Raw genomic sequence first — 24,432 nt, forward strand, 5'->3', positions numbered from 1 at the left:
AAGTGGAGGCCATGCCATGCAGCTGTTCAACAGCAACCTAGTGACTAAGGGAGCAGCAAAATCTATTTTCTGACTTTTGTTATTCAGGGTTATCATGTATAAATGTCCCTGCCATTTGTGAGTGAGTGTCTCTTGATAGAAGGTAAGAGCCATGGTCACACACTTTGAAAGCCCAACCATCCACATTTAGTCTTGCAGTAGTGACGGCAGAAAATGACGTCATCACGGCTTGCGCGCCAAGAGCGAAGGCTTTCGTAATTTGTCGCAGCACTTGGTCGAGCACCTCTTAATTTTTCTAACTAGGCGTGTGCTGTGCACGCGCTCCGGGCTTTTCAGACATGACTGTCACAATTAGCTCACTGATAAAAGCACTGGTAACATTTTTTGAGGTTTGTCTTTAGAAGCTTCAGAAACAGGAGGTCTTATACATTTACATTTAAGTCTATATTTCGCAGGCCAAATCAAATTGTTTACAGGATATTCAACCTATATTTCTTTATAATACATTTAATACTTGACGTGTTTCTTTACAGGGCTTGTATAAAGGCAATAAAGTAGTCCTTGAATATGCGATATGTGTTTACAGTTACCTAAAATTCCTGCTTGGCATTGTGGAGGTTGGTTTATGGCGCTTTGCCGGTAACACTCATTGACTTCTTGCTTCTTCACAGAAGGCCTACTTTTTTTTTGCACGCCCTCTGGCGTTTCATAAAATACTGCAACGAGCCGCGCGGTGAGCATAGAGCCTGTGTGCGTACTCGTTGAGTGGGCATCTCCTGTGAAAGACAGGGGGAGCCATCCACCTATGCTACTGAGGGAATTACTCACAAAGTTAGAAGAAAATATAACCATATGCCATTTTAAGTATTTAAATGACAAATACATTATTTTTCCTGGTGAGAACAAAGTCTCACCAGGAAAAAGCACACAACTCTCAATGAATCACGGTCCGGGGCGTTTTCACACTCGCAGCCTCTCCGATCCGTCTGCCACAGTGGCTCCAGGTGGCATTTCTGTAAAACTCAATGACCCCTTACATCACTGACACTAAAAATAACAATTCGACTGACACAACAAAACACAGAGCAGCTGACAATTCACCCGCACCCAAAATATGGGAATCAATTCCGCTCAGATGCACGAATGAACAAATAAAACCGAGACTCCAGCCCCAGAATGACCTGAAGAAAGCACTTTCACTCTGTACTGGAAAGTTGTGACAAATCCCAACAAATGACAGACAGAAAGTTAGACAGACAAACAGAGGGATGTATAAATAGAATGCAATAAAGGCAAATAAACAAGCAGTCAGGCGGAGAGAGGCAGCGTGACAGAGAGTCGTGCCGACAGAGACGAGCATATCTGGGTTATTGCAGGGCTTTTGTGTTTGCGTCTGTCAGCTAATGAGAGTATTCCTGAAAGGATTCATTTACTTATCAATTAGCTTATTGACACCTTTGCCCTGTTTGGGACTGTCAAAAGACTCCCACTGAAAATATTGGGGAAGCGGCTGTGAGCTGCACTTTATCAGAGGTGGTGAAGTTATTATTTGTGTGGACAAAAAGCCACACAATGGTGAGATTCATGCCTGATCAGAAGTGTTTTTCTGTCTTTCTACTTCTGCAATAAAGACAGAGGCGTAGAGCAGTGTGCATCTGCTGCTCTAAACTTTGTCTGTCAGAAACTACCACATCAGCAGAGTGCAGAGCAAACGTCACGCACAGCAGTAGAACAAGTATTATGACTTTATTCTCATCAAATTACAACTTTATCACTGCGGGAATTTGGAGGGGCCTGACCCATAGGTTGGGCACCACTGACCAACAAACAGTATAGGTAGTTAAACCAGGAGCTGAAATACTGCTTACTCACTGACGCATCAGTTTTTGCTTTGAAGCATGTATACTTTTGAAATGTTAAGTACATTTCATCGTACTTCTGTACTTTTACTCAAGTAGGATTTTAAATGCGGGACCATTAATCATAATGGAGAAGTTTGACATGAATGTAATGGTAGATCTACTTAAGTAAAGGATCTGAATACTTCTTCCATCAGTGAGTACCAAGGGGCGTGCCTTTGCTTTGAAAGAAAAAAAATGGGCAAAACAAACATAAAACAAAAACATAGGATCATATAAGACGTTGGAATTACCCTTTAAATATCAGAGGAACTATAAAACTGTATTAGGTGTCAATGTTAAGTTATTGTCTTCATCAACAGACAGTCAACTGGCTGTTTGTCATCTAAAGGCTTCCCTCATCCAACTGTTCCTCAGTATCTGCCAAGCTCACAGAGGAGAGACTTTATTTGAGCCTCTACTCTCCTTCTGCCGTCTCTCTCTCTCTCTCCCCCCCCCCCCCCCTCTCTCTCTCTCTCCTGTTTCCAGGCCAGTATTTTCTTTTTTTCTCCTCTCCGTTCTTACAGGGTTGTGCTCAGTGGCCCAGATCTGCCTGAGACGCCCCGGCACATCTCCTCTTTCTGTCCTCTCTCTCTCTCTTCCCTTTCAGGCTTCTCTTGCTCCGTCTGTCTCTGTGTTTAACTTTTTTTCTCCTCCTCCATCCCAACCCCTAGCAAGAGACAGAAAGGGAAGCCATCTTAAATCTAGCACTTTTTTCTTCCGCTCCACGGGAGCGTCTCGATCTACATCCATTTTTAAATTCTTTGGAAAGATGAAGTTATCATCTTCTGTTTGAGAACGAGGAAATCTCAGCAGATTGTGTGTTCCGGTCTTAATCATCAGTTTGCCAGGAGAAAAAGTAAACAATAACTTTACTCGGGCATTTTGCTAAACTAAAAAGTTTGTCTTTTCACGTTGACCAAACTCCTTAATCGAGCACATGACAGACGCATTCGTATCTTCACGGTGACCTTGTTAGTGCTGTGCAATGTATAAATTAGAGGTCTGCAATCTCCAGGTCATGTTCAAAATAGACATTACTTTTATAACTATTAGAAAACATTGCTAAGTACATTTTTGATTATAATACATACATGTGCAACACGTTGTGACTTGCCAGCTCACCAGCTACTTCAGTGGTGTTTTGGATGGTTATTCTTGGAGAAAATAAATGCTGAAACCTAATAAGAGAGCACTTTAGACATTTCTTTATCGCACCGTGAGCCCTATGGACACAGTTCCACATGTAAGAAAATAAAAGAAACAGATGAACTAATCCTCGTTTTACTAATCTGTTTCTGTAATAGTCCCAACTAGGACAAACTGTCCAATATAAACTTATATCACAAATGTTATGCTTATAAGTGTAGTCAGGTGTGCTGATAACCAAATATTCAGAGGTGACCGACTGAACTGAAAAACACACTTGAAGATATTTAAGATGTTTTACGAAGGCAAATTACACTTTATAACAGATACACAGTATGTCTGTTGATCACACAAACACCCTCTGAGGAAGCTAGTAATGAAAATAACTAACTGTTGCTTTCAAGCAACTACTCACTGTGTTCATTTGTAGTTTTATAACCAAACACGGATGAGAAAACATCATCACATGAAAGGGAATTTGGATTACTATTGATGACTAATCTGAAACAGACAGGACGGACAATGAGGCCTTTAAATTGACTCTGGATGTCAATGTCGGTCTGTAAGAGTGTGTTTCTGTGGGCGTGTATGTGTCGGTTTGTGTGTTATTTAGCGGGTTGAGGTCACCTTGCGTTGCTGGTGAGCCAGCTGCTTGTCCAACGCTCAGAGCCCCGAGGAGAGAAAAGCAATAGAAGACACACATATCTACTATTACAATGTCACGTCTGACAGCTTTTGACCTAGAAGCTTTGAACTATTCATAGATCATACTAAGAACAGAGGGACACTAGTTATTACAAGTTTTAGGTTAATTTGGTTAAACATTTGGAAGACTGAATATGAACCCTTTGTCCTCGAGGTACAACATACAATGTGCCAGTTCATGTAGAGTACAGACTGATCCACATCGCTTTACAGCGTCGACCATGTTTACCTCTCCAATCCATGTAGCACATGAGGTGTAAACCAGTGGATTTCCAACGTGACTTCGGACTCAGCTGTCCACTTTTATTATGAAATACTAGATAGTTTCACTACTTCAGGCCTCTGAAAAGAATTAAAATGGAAAAATCTTAAAAGGGAACATCGCTCTTCAGTCCCGCCTGTGACGCTGAGATATTGTCAGCAGACAAAAGCCTACTGTCTTGCATACACAGAATAACTGTGACTTTGTGTTTCTTTGTGACTTTGTGTTTCTGGCCACCCAACTAATTCAAGTTCAATATTCACTCTCTTTTAGCTCTGGTTTGGTCTCCTGGGGGAGAATGCTCCACTCTCTTCACCAGCTACAGTCTGTTGTTTGGTGCTGGGCAGGCAGTGAACAGTAGGGGTTTTTTAGAAACATAACCGAGTCATGGTTTGAATCCTAAACCAAGGCTGAAGCCTTATGTAACTTAAAGTCCAGTTTTCTTCTCTTACAGCGTGATGAATACAGAATGCACAGCGTCCTGATTGCAATAGATCGGTTCACCTTCACCTGAAAAACTCTCTCTGTACACACTGTGAAACCTGCTGCTATCTGGAACAACCTCTCTATCTTTCTGTCATCCCTCTCTCTCTCTCTCATTCTCTCTCTTTCGCCCTGGCGAGGAGTCAATCTCTCTTTTTTTACTGCCAGCTAGATAGCTGTGCATGACTGTCTGGATCTCTATCCATGCGTTCGCTCCATCTATCACCTGCTGCTGCCTCTGTCAGCCCTCTATCGTCTGCTCCCTCCTTCTTCGTCCCCTCTCTGCCTCTTTTCTAAATGAAAACAGATAAGATGCTGTGGCTGTTCATCTCTGCATTGATATCTTTCACCTCATGCCCTTGTCCTGAGAGTGTCTGGTTCACTGTCCTGCTCGAGGTCACTTCAACGCTGAAGCACACTATCTGCTACAGGGATTGAACCCGTGAAGTAACACGGCCTCTCCTGAAGCAAACTCCGCTAGTTTGCAAGGTTTTAAAATGTTTTTCTCTGACTGCACGACAGCCTCCATTTACATAAACACCCTTTAGTAAGTTTTTATCCCTAAAGCCTTCCTTAACAGTCCGTGGAAATTGCACTGTGAGCAGCTGCCATGGTAACCGGGGGACTCAATTGCCCCAAATTACCATAAAACACTCATTAAAAAGGCCTGGCTAAGAGCACCATTTTGACAGCTTTATGCAGCGCTGCTGAACCAGTCCCTCAGGTGAGGAAAAAGGACTGAGAATGGAAATAATTTCAACCAGCCACTGCATAACATTTTGTAATTCTGTGGACTGACAACTTAGTGAGTCTAGGTGTAAAATGTGTGTAAAATATGTCAGCTGATGAGCCAGGTTTTGGGCTTTGTATACTGGACAATATTTTGTGTATGAGTCTATGAGCATTCTTACCAGATGTAAGAGTACACAAGTTGCACAGCTTCCAGCACACCAGCAGTATTGCATACACTAATGGCCATAGCCCACAGTTAACCTTGCATATCGAGAGAAAGTAGTTGTGAAAGTGCAGTAGCTGGGATGTGCTGATCCACAGAGCAAATGTCAGAGAATTGTTGTTTCTGGAGTATTGACGGGGTATGGGACAATCAGTGGGTGTCCTGGGGATTTAGGGGTTTAAGATGCTGACCATTTAATCCCAACATGGGGTCCTGTTGGGGACCTTTGTTGCACGGCATGTCTCCTCTCACTGCACATCTGTCATCTCTCAACCCTCACTATCAAATGGCACAAAGGCCTTAAAAAAAAAAACCTGCACAAGGTTTCTGTTATTTTCCTTAATTTGACTGGTTAAAATGTCTTCTTTTTAAGTTTGATGTAGTAGATATATCCGGTGTTGCTATGATAGCAAAGGATATTGCTCCCTAACAGGAGATCCTATTGATATGGGAAGGCCTTTGAGTTGTTCTCATTAGTGACCACCATTCGGATGCTGCTGGATATATGGGCCGGGCTAACCTGACTAGCATGGTTTAACTGACAATAGACGACTTGCACAGCAAGTACATATTCATCTTCACACCTTTAAAAAAAACATTGATTCACCTGAAGGCCAGTCACAGCGACTGACTCATTCTGATGAATTTTGGAGAGGTGATGCATCATCATCATCTTTTCACCTCCATATCAGCAGCAGTCACCACCAGTTATCATCAGCGCCAACAGGCCACAGACACCTTTCCTGTCTGGACGGAGAGAGAGAGAGACAGTGGGAGACCAGTCGGAGCGAGGAGGCAGCTCCATGACAACACACTGGTGTTGAGCCCACTAGTCACGACACAAAAGGCGCTCTGGAAAAATGTTGTAACACGATGCCTTCGCCACAGCGACGTGGGCTTCACAAGGCAAATTCAGGCCAGTCAGTCAAGGGTGAGACACTTCACTCCCACACACCTGGGCACCGTCGGACTTCGCCATCACGATTCAGAGCGCATTCAAAAGAAACACAAATCAGGCATTGTTCTTCGTCAAACTAATGAGGAATAAAGTTTGTGCTACTGCGGGAGCAATTAACTCTGAATCTTCACACTTAAGTTGCGAATATTCTCATAATTAAAAAGGAACAATACGTCATTGCCACAAATGCTCCGTGATACTGTCTGTACTTGCTGTGTGTCACTCCCCCACCCTTCCACCTCTCTCTGTTTCTCTGTCTTCCTCTCTGGCTTAAGCTTCCTTATATGTGGTTCAGACTTTTAAACCAACTACCTCAATGGAGAATTACATGCCAATGAGGGGTAACCTATACCCAGATGATAGAAAGATGGTCATCGTGATAACTTTTCCAGAGTTGAAAGATTCTCTCTCAAAGCATTCATGAACTCTGGGGCATTGTTATGGCATCGGATAAGCCTTCAAGCTTTTGTGGGAAATAATATTTGAGATAAAAGCCGCCAATCCATTATGAAACAATTTAAACCAATATGTATCATCATGCTTCCATCTGTCCGTCCATCAATACATAATCCATTTCTATGCCAATCTTTATCCCATCCCATTCAGTGCCACTACACATGGATAATACCAGGGTATCCTAGCTTACAAAACAACAGAAATTTCAATGAAAAAGTGCAACGTTAAAAGAAATTCTATAACAGTGGTTCCCAACCTAGGGGTTGTGACCCCTAAAAAGCGTCACAAAATGAACCTGAGGTGTTGTGAGATGATTCATGCATTTCTTTTTTTAAAGCAAAAAGGTTGGTAAGTGCTGTTCTTGATTGCTTCCCAAAACCAATATATGGCATTTGTGTAAAGAAAGCACAATGTTCAATCACATGGGATCCCTGACTGAAAACGATGTAGTGTATAGGTGCACAGTCAACAGGCAGAATTGAATTTCAAATGAGCCCTGCAGACTGCGTGTTTAAGGCAGCAGGACAGCTGCCATGCAGGCACTGAAATGGACACCTATAGAGCCCATAAGACCTGTGGGGGCTGGCCTACATATACTGATGCGATATATAGGCCCAATCCCAATCTCCACACTCACAGACTGAGGTGTGAGGGTTTAGTTCTGTCCCACTGTCAAATCATTGAGTGTTTGAGAGCTCAAAGACATTTTTGAGCCCTTTGTGAACCCTTTCCGTAAATTTGCCCAAAGGGAATTACTCACAATTTATAGCAATGTGATGTTAAACAGGGGCTATTAGTGGAAGCATGGAGACGTAAAAAAAAATTTAAACAGAGAGGACATGCATCACATGGGTGTTTAGTCTGGCAAATTACATTTACTCAGAAACATTAAGGATTCAAGATAGAACATAAAAACACATGAAATCAGAGGAATGGAAGCAGAGATTATAGTACACAGATTCATTCGTCAAACATTTCATTTTGTCATTGAAGCTGTTTGACAAAAGTGAGTAATTCGATTATTTGAAATGACCTCTCATCTTGTGAGGAAAGAGCCTGGAAGACGTTCAAATCAGGGAATACAAAGTATAAAATAAATACCCACAATTGTAACGTGATATGTTGCAGCAAAGTGCTGTCCCATTCGTATTTACACCATTTCAAGCCCTCACAGCCTCCCACACTCAACCATTTACCAGGTGACATTAGTAAGTCTCCGAGGGTTCAGGGTTTTAGGCCTTAGAGGGAACATTGGGATTGGGCCATAGTCTACGCTACGGGCCGAGAGTCAACAAGAAGAGGAAAGAAGGCAATAAAGAAGAAGAAGAAGACAAAGACGAAAGAGTGGAGATGAAGAGGAAGTCAATGATGCATTAAGCAGTAATGGTTTGGACACACACATACACACGTATATATATACTGTATATATATATATATATATATGTGTGTATGTATAGTCACATGCTGCTCTACACACTCATGGATGGGCATACACACACACACACAGTGACACAGTATGTTGCGCGCACACACACTGGTCTAATGCTCTCACGTGTTGTGGAGTGGTCTATCAACATTCTCCACACATCGGTGCCTACAGTGAGCTGGGGGACTTTGCTCTCAAATGTAAAGAAAAAAACACTGTCAAACAAAATTACCGCACCACATGTCATCCCCGAGATGAGCTCACGAAAGGAAGAGAATCATTAAATGGAGCATCATTCAGATCGTGCTCACTGAGAGAAAATGAAGCTCATCTCGTCGTGTCTCACAGCGCTTTCACATTGTATGCGTTCCGTTAGTAATATTATAGGAAGGACTGTTTGACCTGCTGTACTAAACTCTAAGCCAAAGAGCGGCGTGTGGAGCCAAAAATATCATTAAAATGTCACGTATTATTTCAAAGTAGTATCTTCTTTTCTCTAAAATAACAATAAACCCTTTTGCCATTAAAACGTAACAATAGAAAAATTCTCCGGCAGACACTTGTCAAAGCACAAGAAGTTTAATAATGATGGCTCTGTTCCATTAATGTTATTAGTCACACCTGAGTGTTTCCTGTTATGACAAATCAAAAAAGGTCCATTTGGGGGAGGCATTTCTTATTCTTTCTTTTGGGGAAAAGTAAGTGGTTTGAGGAGTTCCTTGCTGTCAAATCATTCATTACCGACTGCTACTGAAGAGAGGGTGGAACATAAATTTCCCTCCTCTGAGCCTAAAAGGAAGTGGCATCATGCCAAGTCACCACTTCCCCTTCTGATGCTGCTGGTGGAAGCAGCTCAGTTTGGGCAAAGCAGATGACCTCACTCTCGCCCCCCGTCTTATACTAAGCTGTGGTGGACTACCAATGTCAGCGAGACAAAAAGATCCTCGTGAATGCAATATTAAACAATCACAATGCAACAAAAAAAAAGCACTGTTGTCTGACAGCAAGAGGAGGCCGGGCGCAGTTTGCATGTCCTGTCCCCCCCGTCTCAGTGTGGGTTCCCTCCGGATTCTCCAGCTTCCTCATACAATCCAAAGACGTACAGCTTAGGTTACCTGATTACTCTAAATTGCCCGTATAGGTGAGCGTGAATGGTTGTCTGCCTCTGTGTGTTGTCACTGCGATAGTGTGGCGACCTGTACAGGTTGTACCCTGCCCCCCCTTTCCTGATTGAAATAAAGTAATTCAATTAGCCGCACTTTTACCAGCTGCAACATGAAAGTGATGAACACATTAATGCATCTATAATCACAGTTTAACCCAATAATATAATGTGCTTTATTCTGAAATGGACCATTCTGCACAATGATGTTTTTTGGTCTTGTCCAGGGATTTGTTGACAGTAAAAAAAAGTTAGAAAAATGCCAGACTTCCTCTTTAAGGAAGAACCTAAACACATAAACGAGGAGAGATGGTGATTACAGAGGAAAAAGCTGTGTTATTGAGATGATGAAATGGCGAAGAGCAGCGAACCCCGGCTTCCACTGACACAAGCCATCTCTCACGTCTCTTCCTGTCTTATAGCCCATGACAGCTGAGGCGAGACAGACAGAGCAGGACAGGAGGCAGATGCTGTGGATTTAGAGCGATTACTCTCTTGCTCTCAACTTATTCTTCTTCACTGCCTTTATTTGTCTCTCTGCTCACTCTGCTCTTCTGTTTTTTTTTTAAAGTTTCTCGAGTCGCAATTATCCCAAAATGCTAAGGAAAACTGAGAATGCTACTAATTCTAAGCACACGTTTTCCCATCTCATCGGTGCTCTTTCATTTATGGAGGCCGTGGCTATTTCTGCTATAATAACACGGTCATTATTAAAAGACTCAATAGCTTCAAATTACCTCCGTGATAAAAGCTATGACGGATGAGAGGATCTTAAAGACTCTAACAGAGGCCCGAGGGTCGCTCTCTGTCTCCCGTACTCAGAGTCGTCGAACAAAGACCTCAGACCGGAGGCCTTTGTCCCAATAAGAGGAGACTGGGTCGCCTACGGCAACACGTGGACCAACCAGCAAAGGATGCAGGCAGACCCGCCTCCTCCTGTGAGACCGTCACACTTTGCATCCCATTTCCAGGAATCGCTGGATCAGTTCCGACTTGGCACATGTTTTGGGAAAGCCAACAATTTTGTACTTGCATCAGAAGGAGTACTGACTTTTTACATAATTTAAAGCATCTGTAGTGGGCATCCTGACAGCTAAGAGGTTTTCAATAGACTGCGACAACGTTTTGCACCCAGTGCGAAACTGCCACTCAAACTCAAAGTTAAATCTGAGAGTGGACAGCTGTGTTCTACAAGGGACTGACTTTTCAAACATCCCAGTCAGCTACAGTACTTGTCTGCTGTATAAACACATTTGCACTGCAACAAAAATGATTTAATTTAGTTTTTTTTCCTCTATAACAGGGTGTGAGAAACCAGAAAGGGGATATATCGCTTTGTTTCAATGCTGTCTTTGAGCTCATTTTAGAGCTTTGATAGGAGTTATTTTAGTTTACCATCTACTTTGACGCAAAGCTTGTGGTTTCCATCGAACAGAAAGCTGGAATAAGAACACAGCTATCAATCAAAGCTAAGTGCGGTACCTTGGTAATGATTTATGACTGGACTGGAGACGGTGCACATTTCCCAGAAAGGTGTCATGCATGTCTGAAAGCAGCCACGGACAAGTTTTGGGCTTAAACCCAGAAGTCCTGCGCCTTACAGTGATGTCACGGCTATTTTACCAATAAAGGTTGTTCAAATGTAAAGACTTCTTGTTCAGAAGACTTGATGTCCTGCAAAATGGTGTCTTGAGTAACATGCATGCCTTTCTTTGAATCAACTTCCTGTCACTACTGCCTTTCATGACATTTTTGCGAAAAAGTGAAACAAGCAGAAAATAGATTTCCCAACCTATAGGATCATTGGCTACATGCACTCTACTTGGAGTGTCATCCACATCCACACACAGAACAGTACGTACTATATATGATGCCCTAACTAGAGTCACATGACGATTTCTCTCTTAGTGGTGAAAACTTGAGGCATGGAAAGAGAAACCTTGTCCTGTAGGCCATGGGGGTAAATAAAACTGCACACACGTACACAAACAAACCTCGCCGATTCAGCAGAAACACTGGGTCACACTGTGAGACACATTGGACAGGTGTCAAAGACTCAGCTATCCACACACACACACTGAGCCTATCGCACAGTGTTAAACACCTTGCTACAGTCCTGCCAGGTTACCTATGGTTTCTGCCAAACTGTTAATTTGTCCATTATCAACATACAAGTGCAAAACATACTGCCGCCACATTATGTGAATCCCAGCAGCGGCTCCTTGTATTTTCTATATGAAACAGCAGTGAGGCACATATGTTGCCACGCTGCCCCGCCACTGTCCCCTGAGAAGCTGCATTACCTCAGAGATGGACCCCTAACCCGGCTACACATAGCCTTGCTTGACTTCCTCCTTGTCAGTGACAGGTCCTTTTTGGTGTTCTTGGAGCTGTCACGATGGATAAGGAAAGACCTTTTGTGTGGCAGAGACATACAAGGGGCTCTGTGACCTGTCCCGTCACTGTATCATAAGAAAGATGCCTGCTGAGCCACAGCTGTGGACACTGGATCTTGAAGTGAAGCCTGAGGAATCACATGACACCGCTGCAACGGGCATTTCGAACTTCAGGGTACGACTTTGGCTCAGAACCACTCAAAACAACTGGGGGGAAAAATTATAATATAAGAACAATGACAATATAGGAGATTGTTAAAAGACTTCTGAACAATGCTGCAGACATAATATTTCTGGTATGTATTCCAGTTTGAAATAAAAATAATAGAAGTTCAACTATGATGCAACATATGAGTAATGAATCAATTCAAATGCAATGCAAACTGTTCAAATGAATATAAGAAATAGGGCTGCACTTATAGTGATCGATTTATTTGTTGTTTTTTTAATTATTAATTGACTGATCATTTTCGTTATAAAATGTCAGAAAATGTATATGATATGTTCCCAGAGCCCAAGATGATACAAGTCTTGTTATATCAGACCAACAACAACAGAAACGTGACTGCTACTGCGCTTTGTTTCTACATAGTTTACCTCTCACAATGGCCATTTCATTTTATTATAAATATAATTTATATTTATGTTAGATGTTAAATAGTTAAGAAGCTTATTCTCATTTGTAAATAATAATAATGTTGTACAGTTAAAAGCATGGTATTAATTTATGGAGCTGTCCTGCAAATATTTCCGGAATAAAAGTCGAACAAATGAAGGGATCCTGTCCTCAAAAACACTTTTTAAAGGGCTTTTTTTGAAATGGGAACAGCAAGTGTCTAGTTAAAAATAACTGGTAAGTGTTTCATGTCTGTGACATATTCCACAGATATAGACATTGAAGCTGTTGGCACGATGTCAATGGACTGTCGAAAATATCATTTTCACTGTGTTGTTTTTCAGAATTGTAACTTGAATACATGATGTAGTATAGAATGAACAGCCAGAGCAAAAATAGCACTGTTAGCATTGGATGAAGTACAATCCTTCTCCTGTTAGACTGTACAGGGCTGTCCATCCTCTCTTATTCGAGCCAAAGAATTATGTCACCCTGGAGAGAACAATGTGCATGATGCAACCATGGCAACACTGTCACGGAGACTGGAGAAGGGACAGAACGGATGCTCTCACATGAGTCGGTACTCACAGAAAAGAAGAAGTCACATTAAACCGTCTACATTAACAAAATGGATGAGATGAATTCATCCTGTGAGAGAGCAGCTTGCAACATGCAGCCTGTGCGAATCTACAATACAGTACGTGCTGTGACCAAGAGGATAATGTTTCTGTCTGTTCGTCCTCCTCTCCTCTCCTCTCTGCTTCTCTAAAAACCCTGCAAAGGTTCCCTAACATGGATTTGGAGGTTTTAGAAAATGCAGCAACATTGCATGACATTGTAAGCGTGTGGTTTCTGCCTAAACATGGCGCAATGCTTCAAGTCCATCATCCAAAATCGGACAAAAAATGCCGTCCCCATATCGGCTTCAATGGCTGTGAAATGTTTGCAGCTTTGGTCAGATGGAAGTCAAGTTACAAAGAACTTATGACAGAATAAAATATCACAATCTCTTCTCAGAAAAAATGTTGAAACTTGGAAAGTGGCCCGTAACTCACGATAGCTTTCATTATATCGATTAATCTGAGCATCATTTACTTGATTGTTGATTCAGAAAATACTGAAAGTGTCCATAAAAAAGCTCAAGCTGATGCTTTGGAATATCTTCTTTAGTCCAGACACAGGTCGAGAACCAAAATATATTCAGTTTATGATGATATAAAACAGGGAAAAAAGCTGACGTTTTTAATATTGGAGAAATTGGGATTACATCATTTTTAAAGTGTATTGCTTAAGAAATGACTTCAATGATTAATCGATTATCTCTCATCTCTATCATAAAAAAAGATCAATCAGCCAATTGTTGCCGTATATATTCATCACTCTATCCATCTATAAGTTCAGAATGTGCCAAACAATCAACGTTTTGTGAAAATATCCTCAATGCTTAATTGCTTCCATGTTGAGACGTCTCACTCTTCGAAGACACGACCATCAGAGACCGCTTTCTGTGGCTTCATTAATCCAACTAGACTCTTCAGCACCAATACATCACAACCATACCCTCCCCCCCCCCCCCCCCCCCACACACACACACCCACCCCGCACCCCCCGGTAACATCACATTTCATCCTCATCATCAGAACACACACACACACACACTGCAGAGGGGCTGGTATCTCTGTCCCCCTTCCCTCACTGGGTCTCTTTCCCTTGGCCCGTCACCATGGCGATGGGAGCCGATTCCATGGATACAGTCACTAGGCAACCAGCAGCATCAGCAGCAGCAGCAGCAGCAGCAGCAGCAGGAACAGCAGTGTCCTGTCAGAGCTACAGTGGAGCAGCACAGAGAGCGGCCTGCAAGTTTGCTCTTTGAAGAGGAAATGTTAATGCGTTTATCGTGTCTTGCATCTGAAGCCTCTTACATTCCTCTCAACACTAGAGGTGCTGACTGCCATTCAGACACAAGACATGAGAGGACTCCGACGAGCGAGTACAGCTATAGCTAGACTAAAATGGGTACAGTGTAAAAGAATATCCATAAACCTTATAACAACTTCCACCATCATTACTGTCTCACATATGGACTCTGCTTCTCTTTCTTAATCTCACTGTATGCTGTTATCTCACATAAAAGGGATCAACCAAAGACATAACAGCAATTGCATCCTACTTTCATTATTATTGTCTCGATCAATCAATAATCAGTTTGGTCTATAAAATGTCATGAAATACTGAATCACAGTCAGAGTCACCTAAAGCCCAAACGTTACCTCTTCAAAACGATTCATCGGACAAACAGTCCAAAACCCCAAAATATATGTTTTATATCCTCCTGGTTGAAAAAAATACTTTAACAATGAATCAATCATCAAAACAGATGCAGATTACTTTTCTGTCGATTGACTGATCAATCAGTGGACTAGCTACACTGCCAATAACAGCTGGCATCCGAACAGCTTCCTAAATACCACAAATACTCATGACAAGTGCCGCAGGGTGGAAGTGTCTTCCATTACAAGTAAAAGTCCTGCATTCAAACTCCAACTGAAGTAAAAGGACAGAAGTATATAATCAGCAAAAGTGCTTAAAGTATAGAGAAAAAGACGTTGACCAAATGCTGTTATGTATAGGATTTTATATTCATATTTCTTTTAGATAAATTTCTGTAAAAGATGAACTCCTAAAAACCTTATTTTTCAAACGTTTTTTTTTCATTTAAACTAACTTGTTTAAAATATGATTTAAGGCATGAGTGTCTGTATTTTGAATCATTAAAGACCAAAGTGCCATTGCTGCAATAGAATCATGAAAAAGTTTCAAAAATTCTTGAAGCAAGTTGATTGGTGTTGAAAGGTTGAAATATATTCCTCCAGCAGAACATAAGGGACTCAATTTCAGACTGAAATAACTTGATAAGAGGGATATCTTACCCACAGATAAATGGAGTAGACATTTAAAGTAGCACACAATAAAGTACCTCAAATCTGTACAGAGCTTGAGTAAATGTACCTGGTTGCATTGCCCCTGGAGCACACTTCTAGGTAATTCAATACGTTTTTAAAAAGTTGGTGGAGAGCACAGTCTTAGTATCAATTTAGAGTCTCCAAAAAGTAACTTGGGAGTCTGCCATGTCTATAAGCCATCAGAGGGCATACGGTTACAGACTGTATACATCTTGGAAAATGAGGCAGATTACACTACGTGTCTGAAAAATGATATGTTGTCCACACAGACTACAACCATGGACTTCTGGGCTCCTTGATGCCAAAGAAAGAGACCAAACACTGAAAACACATCACGGCCTGTTCGTAAAATGATACAAAATACGGCTATTAGCATGTGGCTGTAAACCCCTGCTCATCTTAGTGGCAACACAGACGGAGACGCTTTGAAATAGGTTGCATTGAAGATTGTGATTAAATATTCCCTTTGATTAGAAGAAGCCCTTTTTTTTTTTTGCTATGTTGCTTTAGTGCCCCGGCTGCAAGTCAGAAAGACGCTCGCTATGTGTGCTGTTTAGCGATAAGGCTGGGCAGAAAGAAATTACAGCACATCACTCCGAAAATTATGATCAGACAATAAAAGTGTTGAATCTCGTACAGGTGTATAACAGCAGCAATAAAGTATTTAGCCGAATGGTTAACAAGCATTTGTCATTACAAGCGTGACTGATACAGCTAAATAATGGGCAAGATATAGGCTAATAAGCTACAACACCTCAGGCTGCTGGATTTAACAGGTGTGTGTGTGTGTGAGTGTGAGTGATAATGTATTATAGGATGAAGCTATCATAGCAGAACAGCTGGAGGCTACATGTCAAGACAGGAGGGTATGTGACACTGCACCATATATCATCCTTACATACTCACACACACACACACACACACGCGCACACGCACTCCCCGCTCTCTCTCCCTCTCTTCCTGCAGTCATGGCTGTTTCATTAGCTCATCACAGAGCTTGAGAGGCCCTTAGATGAGGGTCTATGAAATGATGTATAGGGACCATTTTTATGGAAATGAAAGTGGGGGGAAAAAAATCGAAATGATTATATATAGCCTGTAGAGAAAGGAGTTGTTGCAAATATTAACGAATGTCATTATTTGTCGCATGAGCCTAATTAAACATTTATAATCAGGAGAAAATCATGTGTATGACAGAAAATCGATAGGATATGTTGGATAATAAAAAATGTCATTTTATGCAATACGGTCAGGATGATGAACCACAGATTCCTTATATGTCGATATGAATTCGATTATTCTTTAAGGGGTCATTAACACACACTGAATGACGAATACTGCAGCAGGTATAGTCAATGCCTTACGTTGTAGAGTAGAGTAGTTATCCATCTGGCAAGCTGCTGGTGGCGGATCCGTTTTTATTTTATTTTTTCTTAAATCACTCTGGTTGCCCCCGTGGACACCGCAGCACCGGACTGGATCAGTCTACCGGGGCGAACCGAGCCGGTGTGAAACCAGGACAGGTACCCGCGCGACCAGCAGCATCTTTAGTAACCCCGGGGCCAGAAAACGGAGGAGGTGAGCACATGTCAGGATCGCTCGGTACGGTTTAAATCCAAGTCGGTTCCACAACGTTTTCAGTCAGATCTCTTCGTTGCAAGATGCCTCGCTCCACCTCCATGTAAAAAAAAAAATGCCAAGATGCGGGCACTCCAGGTAAGAGAAAGGTCAGTGTGCGGTTATGAAAATCACACCGGGTGAACGGATCCGTGAGCGAGAGAGGAGCGGGTGCCCTTCTTCTTCTTCTTCTTCTCCTTTACCGTAAACCCCGCTGCAGGGAAAACACATTCAGCAGGAGCGTCTCCTCCCATCTATCCCCCGTAGAGAGAGAGAGTGAGAGAGCGAGTGAGAGAGAGAGAGAGAAAGGGGGGGGAGAGGAGGGGAGAGAGAGATGGATGAAGATGGAACGAGGACGCCAGAGTTTGCGCGTGCGCATGAATGTGCGCGCCAACGTGTTGTAAACCTAATTGTGCACGCGTGTGTGTATGTGTGTGAAAAAGATACACAGAATGGAAGTCATCTTCTTAGCTCATTGTGGTACCTCACTCACACACTCACACACACACACACACACACACACACACACACACACACACACACGCACACGCACACACACTCACAGAGCGTGTCCCTGAGACTGTTGCCATGCTGCCTCCATCTTTTCCTGTGAGAAAAAAATGTTTCTTTTCTATGTTCAAAAATAGCTCAATGTTGAAAAAAAAGAGTATTTGAAATGATTTGCTTTGGTTGTTGGATATTTTACGACACTCGTTTGTTATTCTAAGCATAGGCCCTATGCAGACTATGGGGCTGTTTTCATTATCGACTAATCTGCTGAAACAGTCACAATTTCCAGATCCTCCAAGGTGACGTCAGCTTACTATCCCATCGATCCCTATTTGAGAAGCTTACACAGGAGAATGTCTGGATGTTTAATTGTGAAAAATGAAATAGTCGTTTAATCAATTATCAATATAATTGCTGATTCATTTTCTGTCCACTGACTAATCAGTTAATCAACTTACCGTTGCAGCTGAGCTCTATGTAATAAAATGACTGCAAATACTCATATGTCATGTCTTATTTTCCAGCCTCCTGTTAAAGAGTTTTGAGGTTGTTTATTAGCAAAGTTAGAAAAAAAAAAGAATATGCACTGTTTCTATATACATGTATTGCACAATTGGGAGTCTTGCAAGATGGTCAAAATCAAAGCTTGAGAGGCAAAGATATCCAGACTTACAATCTCCTGGCGTATGAGTCCAGCTCCAGACACGTCTCACACAACTTCACAGCGTCTTTCATTGTGCCACGTTCATGTCATATCAGAGCTATCGAAGCATAATAAGCAGTTTCTGACTTGAAGAAGTCACATCGACATCAGCGTTAAAATTATGACTGGGAACGTTTGTTAAAGTTGGCGCTAAACAAAAACAGAAGTCCACTGAAAGCTCAACTAACACAGGTGTCTGTCATTCAAGATAATTAAAACCTACATTTAATGAATACAGTGTTAAATTCCAAATGCACAGTACTTTTTTAACACTCACACGTCCAAGTCTGCAATTATACAACCGTCTTCAGATGTCCAACAATTTGATCGCTTGAAAGTCTTACATTTTTCCAATCTCTGCAGAATCAGACCCTCCCTGCCTCGTAAACACCCATATCTTTCAAAAGTCCGCTCAGTAACGCAGGCTGTCATGGTTATTAGCGTCTCCAGAGCCACAGAAAGACCTTATACAACTGTTTGCAAAGGCCAGATAGTACTCACGATGACAAATACACCGATCTTCAAGTGTAAAATCTGTAGAGTGCCCCTTTTAGTGTCAACTTTGTTTTTTAAATGGACTCCGCAAAGACATGATCAACCCTGCAGGTCTTCCAATCTGACCAGCGACAGCAGCAGTGACACGTTTGGATGATCAGATGTGCGTTTGAGAGTCAGTTTGCAAAAACATCCCCGACATGATCAACAACTGTCTCCACTGCCAAAAAGACTCTAAGTGTTTGGACTCATGCCCAGGGTAAATGTGCCCCCCCCACCCGCTCCTCATCCTCCTCTTGACCGCGACACTCCAGCTTCCAAAATTAAATCTGAATCTGAAAGGTCATGGTGCCATCTATCCCAAGTGATGATCACACTGTCATTGAAGATATAGCTCATTAGTTGAATTTACAGGGAAGGACTCGGTGAATGTTGAGCAAGGTAACATATCATTTACTTGTCCAAGTAAATGATAGCGCTCTTCTGCAGGAAGGTTCTTGAAAATGTATGACCCGGAGGACGTTAACTAGCCTCAGGTGTACCACAGTTATGATTGCATACAGTGGTGTTGAAATGGGCATCATAGATGTTAGTGAACAGCCAGAGCTCAGAGTTCAAAGCATGCTGCTCGTAGTCAGTAGCCTATTGAGCGGATTGCTGTTTTGCGCCTTCCTGAGCCCAAATGAGCTCATCCCCAGCCGGCATGAGGCCAATTAAATTCTATTTGATGCCTTTAATATCTGTTTGCAAAGTAACAAATCCGCTTCACATACAGGTGGCCGTTTCTTCGGTGTTGGCAACTAAATGATTAAACTTCAATGTGCAGTTCGGAACTGTTTATCTCCTCAGCTCAGAGGCTGAATGTGTAATGTGTTGCCTGCAGTCTTTCACCTCAGCTAAACATTTTGGGTTGATCAGCAACTATTAGCAATTCAGACAAGAACATCAATAGATGTTGCAGATTAGGTCCAATTGTAACTCATTTTTCCACACCTGCACATGGTGACTACAGCGTTTAAATTCAGGGAAATATAGTGGTTACAGCAAATAAACTATTGTTATGGTATGGTTAGGGTCAAAAGTTGGACACTTACTTCCTGCCCTGCTTCCTGAATAGCACATTATTTCCTGCATTGGTACTGAGCAGCGCTGATGGACATAAATTGCATAGCATGAACCATTGCACCCCTCCCACAATGGTCCGTTAAGATACACTATACTCAACACTAAATACATACGAATCAGATCAAAACACAAATAATAGTGCCATGAAATCACCATGTTGCTCACGGACAAGCACCAGCTCATTTATGACCACATCACCGTTAAAACCGGTTTCAACTGGAGTTTGAAATGCTTGTAGTCATGATCCTTTTTAAATTGTGTGGAATCATCCAGTATGGTCACAAATCCCAGGGATACTGAGCTGAGATTACAGAAGTGGGCTTGTGGCGTGAGGGAGGTCATGTGTCATGACAACAGCAGTAGGGTTATAAGAGGAGCAGTCCGTCACCATTGTGTTACCGCCATCAGTGCCTAAACAGATGTTTATTTAAATGAAAATCTTCGAGAATGCCACTTTAAAGGAGCACGATACGAGAGAGCGTTTCAATTGCCTCTCAACGGCTGTCAGCGTGGTGATGGTGAGCCGGCGCTGGGACAACAACAACACACACGGAGGGAGAGCTCCTTCATTCTCTGCTCAGGAAGACATTACTCAACTATACATTTAGCCAGTGGCGGGCCGTGCATTTTATACCTAGGCCTTCACTGTTGTCCTGCAGCTGAAATACCACCTTATAACCACATGATGGCGCCACAGTTACTATTAGTTTGTAAGGCTGTAAAACTATGTACGTATTAAATGTACGTACCTATGTACGTACCGTTCGGTACGAGACTTGCAATACGTTTGAATAGTACTAGAGCATCTGGAAAATGCAGAAGCTTATATTCAGGAAAACATAATGTTTTCTGCGCTCATGGAGGACAGTGGTTCTCAGCTGGTCTGGCTGTGGGACCCACCATCATTCCTTAATGACAAGTTGCGGCCCAAAGAGATCGTCTTATGATTTTACTTTCACAACTTGAACGTTGAACGTACTCTTTCCTCGTCTCAGCCCCCTGTGTCATGGTGTGTGGTACATCTTACTCGGGTCAGAATGCCCATATTTGATTGGCTGAGCTGCATCACGTGATGTGATTCACTACCCGACTAAGCCTCTGCTGTTAAGTTTCGTTTCACGATAGTCACGTGCTCGCCGACTGACCAATCACAGCGCACTCTGCACCTCGCGGCAGAGCTGTACATGGACACTGAGCTGCACGTAATGCTGACGTCATTATAGGCCGGCTAGCAGGCGCTGACACGTCAAAGAATACGCCCAACGTGTCAAACTAAAGATCTGATTGGTTGAAGAATATGACAATCAACAATATCGTCCTCATTCACTTAAACTGCACATGGATGCACTTGTGAGTCTGCAGGCCTGGGGCCTCTGTTCTTACCTAGAGACACAGAGGTGAGATCTGATTGGATAAAAGCTCTACTTAAAACAAGCTGCACTGGAAGCAGAGCAACTGAGGAAGACAGTAGCTGTGCAATGAGAAAATAAGATTATGGGGAAAATATTTGTATAAATTATAATACATGTAGTGTATTTAAGAAAAATTATTAAATTATAAAATAGATATAGCTTTGTGATTCTGTTTAGGCCAGCAGAGAATGCCTTGCAGGCCCTGACGGCCCGCCACTGCATTTAGCTCATAGTTAGCTGCTATATTAATGCTCTGGATGCTAAATCAAGCCTCTTTAAACTGACTTCAGACACTTGATAACTAAACACTAAACATGACTGAGGACATTCAGCTCAACTTCATTCCACTGTGCTCAACTCCACTCATACAAATGACATAGTATCCTTATGCCATCTGTGCCAGTTGGCAGAGCCATGATGAAGCTCTAGTTAAACCCAGATGGCAGCACCGGGACTCTCCAAGATTGACTGAGTTTAACAACAGTCTGGGAGGAAACAGGAAGCTGGCCAGCCAGTCACTCTGTCACTCTACAACTCATCTCCCTCTCTTTCTCCCTCCCTGTTTCCTGGGTCACCTTGAGGATCGTCCAAATCCAGAGTTGATAGGACACCAACTGAAACATTCAAGTGTTTACTTCCAGGGATACAACTTCCTGAAACTGAATTTGAAAAGGTTTACATCGCCTGTTTAATCACGGCTGCAACAATTTAGAGGGGCCTTGGTGTATAGAAGAAGTTTGACTTTGAAACAATCAAACCTTTAGTTTTCGTACAAAAACTTGAGATACTTTTATAAAATGGTCGACGGCACAAACAGTAAAAAGTATAGAATTGTAGTGTAGGATGGTAAGTAGCATATTTTAAAGGCTTGTGTCCAAATGGATAAACGTGTGTATTTCTTGGAAAAAATGTGAGTCTCATCTGTTACTGACTGCTTATTTAGTTTAGACTGATAAGAGTTGTTACATTATATTGTGTAAAATGTTGAGGGATCCTTAAACATTCTTCTTTTTAAAATTCCTCGTGTTTTTTCTACATGCAGCTGTGCACTCTTGCACTGGCCCTCTGTTATATTACAGTGATGTTACCACAGTTTTATAAAAGCATTCGGCCACAAGAGGCCAGACGGTGATTTAAAATCAATAAGAGGAGCTTTGTGTCTTTTTCCGAATAACTGCTTTGCTTAAAGTCTAATCCCAAATGTAATATCAAACACAATATTGGCTCTAATTGATAACTTTATAGGAATGCAAATACTTTGCTGCATTTTTTATTTATTGACCAATCACTGTCAAAACATATACCAAACCAATATTCAACAATTACAGACTGTGGACGGTGAAGGAGAAATTAAATACTGTACAAGAAATGTTTTTTTATTCTTCTTTCAGGAGCAGAAACTCACGAAAGGCATTTTCACTGTAACATTCTCAGATTTTGCTCAAAATGTAAGCACTGCAAGACTAATAAGGCTCATAAGAGCCTCGTTGTCAAGTAACTCAGATGAGAAGTTATCAAATTCAAACACAATGCATGAAAAGCAGCACATTTTACACTCCGTGTAACACTTTGGTTGGCCAAACTCATTCTATGAGAGCCAGGTTTTGCCTACAGCTCCTATTTCAGGCAGCTCAGATTCAGCAGATTTTGCCCACAGGTCCTATTTTGGGCAGCTCTGGTAGAGAGAGCCAAGCATAGCTCCGCTATGAAACACAGGTTGCCCTGCTGCTGTACATTTAGAGAGCTCGCCTATTTTTGGTACCAAATTGCTGCTCCTTCTCAACACCTCACATCTATTCTGTAAGTGTTAGATGGAAATACAACAGTGATGCTCATGTTATCACAGCGCCAGGATTTCACAGCTGAAACTGCAGACGGAGTACATTTTGGCCAGTTCTCACTATACTCTGAAGGGCTGTTGATGGGTTGGACGTGGTTTTAGTGTTATGTTTGACTTAAATTAGGACTCGGGTTAGGTTGGGGTTTTGGCATGTAGTTGTGATAGTTGAGGTAAGGGTGAGGGGCAGTGACGGTTCTGAAAAGCATATAGATACAAACATGCGTGTCTCAGGGGAGGATAGTTGCTGAGAGAATTTTGTATTCGCAAGCAGCTTGAGAGACTATATCTTCAACACACACACACACGCACACGCACACACACACACACACACACACACACACACACACACACAGACACACACGCTTCCCAAAGAGACTATATGAGTTTGAGATGGTGCCCTGCAGATAGCAGGATGTCACGCAGCGAACTGACAGCCTGGTGCAGAGCCAACAAAAAGAGTTGTGTCATTAAATCACTGAAGCCTCAATAGTTGCTTCCTGTTAAGATGCTCACTAAGTTCATGTTGCCAAGCAACAATTGCAATTCTAGCCAGTAAGAGGAGCTTTAGCCAAAATCACTTGGCAACAGAAATTTGCAGGGAGATGTTAAAAAAAGGGTCCAGGCCTGCCAAAGAATGAATAGCTTTGCAAAGTCACATTATGAGGCCACCATCAAGGCCACCTGGGTCAAGTTCGAGTCATTTTAATAAGCTTTCTGTGTACAGGTCTATTATTTTTTTTAAACCTGAATATAACTATGACAGACTATTCACAGGGTAAAGAAACGTGTGTGGGACCAGGAAGAAAATTAGAAAGTACTGAATGCACATTATTCTGACACAAGCAACCGCTGTTTAACTGACATTGTTACATCCAACATTCTGTCAGATGTGAGACCAAACAAATATTCACAATCATTTACATGCCCTTGTTGGATCATTATTGGTATGGTGCTGTGTTATTTGAGCTGTTTTGTTGATTTTGCGATCTGTATTAATTAAGTTTTCCTTCAATCTGTCTGAGGCTAACGTGTCGCCAGAAAAACATTCTGAGGAGCTGAAATGTATTTTACTTCATTTTATTCTTGTGGACTCCGTGTGTCTTCAAGATTGTCCTCCAGCATCAGTCCTTTCAGCTAGTGCCCCGTAAGAACTTGTGTTGATGTCCATGTGAAGAAAGCAGTAGTAGCGGAGGGAGGTTCACCTGGCAAAAAAGTTCAATTGGCTGACCCTTTGCTGGACCACAAGGCCACATCATCCGGCAAAGCACTGGGGTGGCCAATCAGATACATGCAAATGTGCA

This window comes from Anarhichas minor, unplaced genomic scaffold (genome assembly GCF_050575085.1).
Source record: "Anarhichas minor isolate MPS153535 unplaced genomic scaffold, ASM5057508v1 ptg000010l, whole genome shotgun sequence".
In the NCBI taxonomy this organism is placed as follows: domain Eukaryota; kingdom Metazoa; phylum Chordata; class Actinopteri; order Perciformes; family Anarhichadidae; genus Anarhichas; species Anarhichas minor.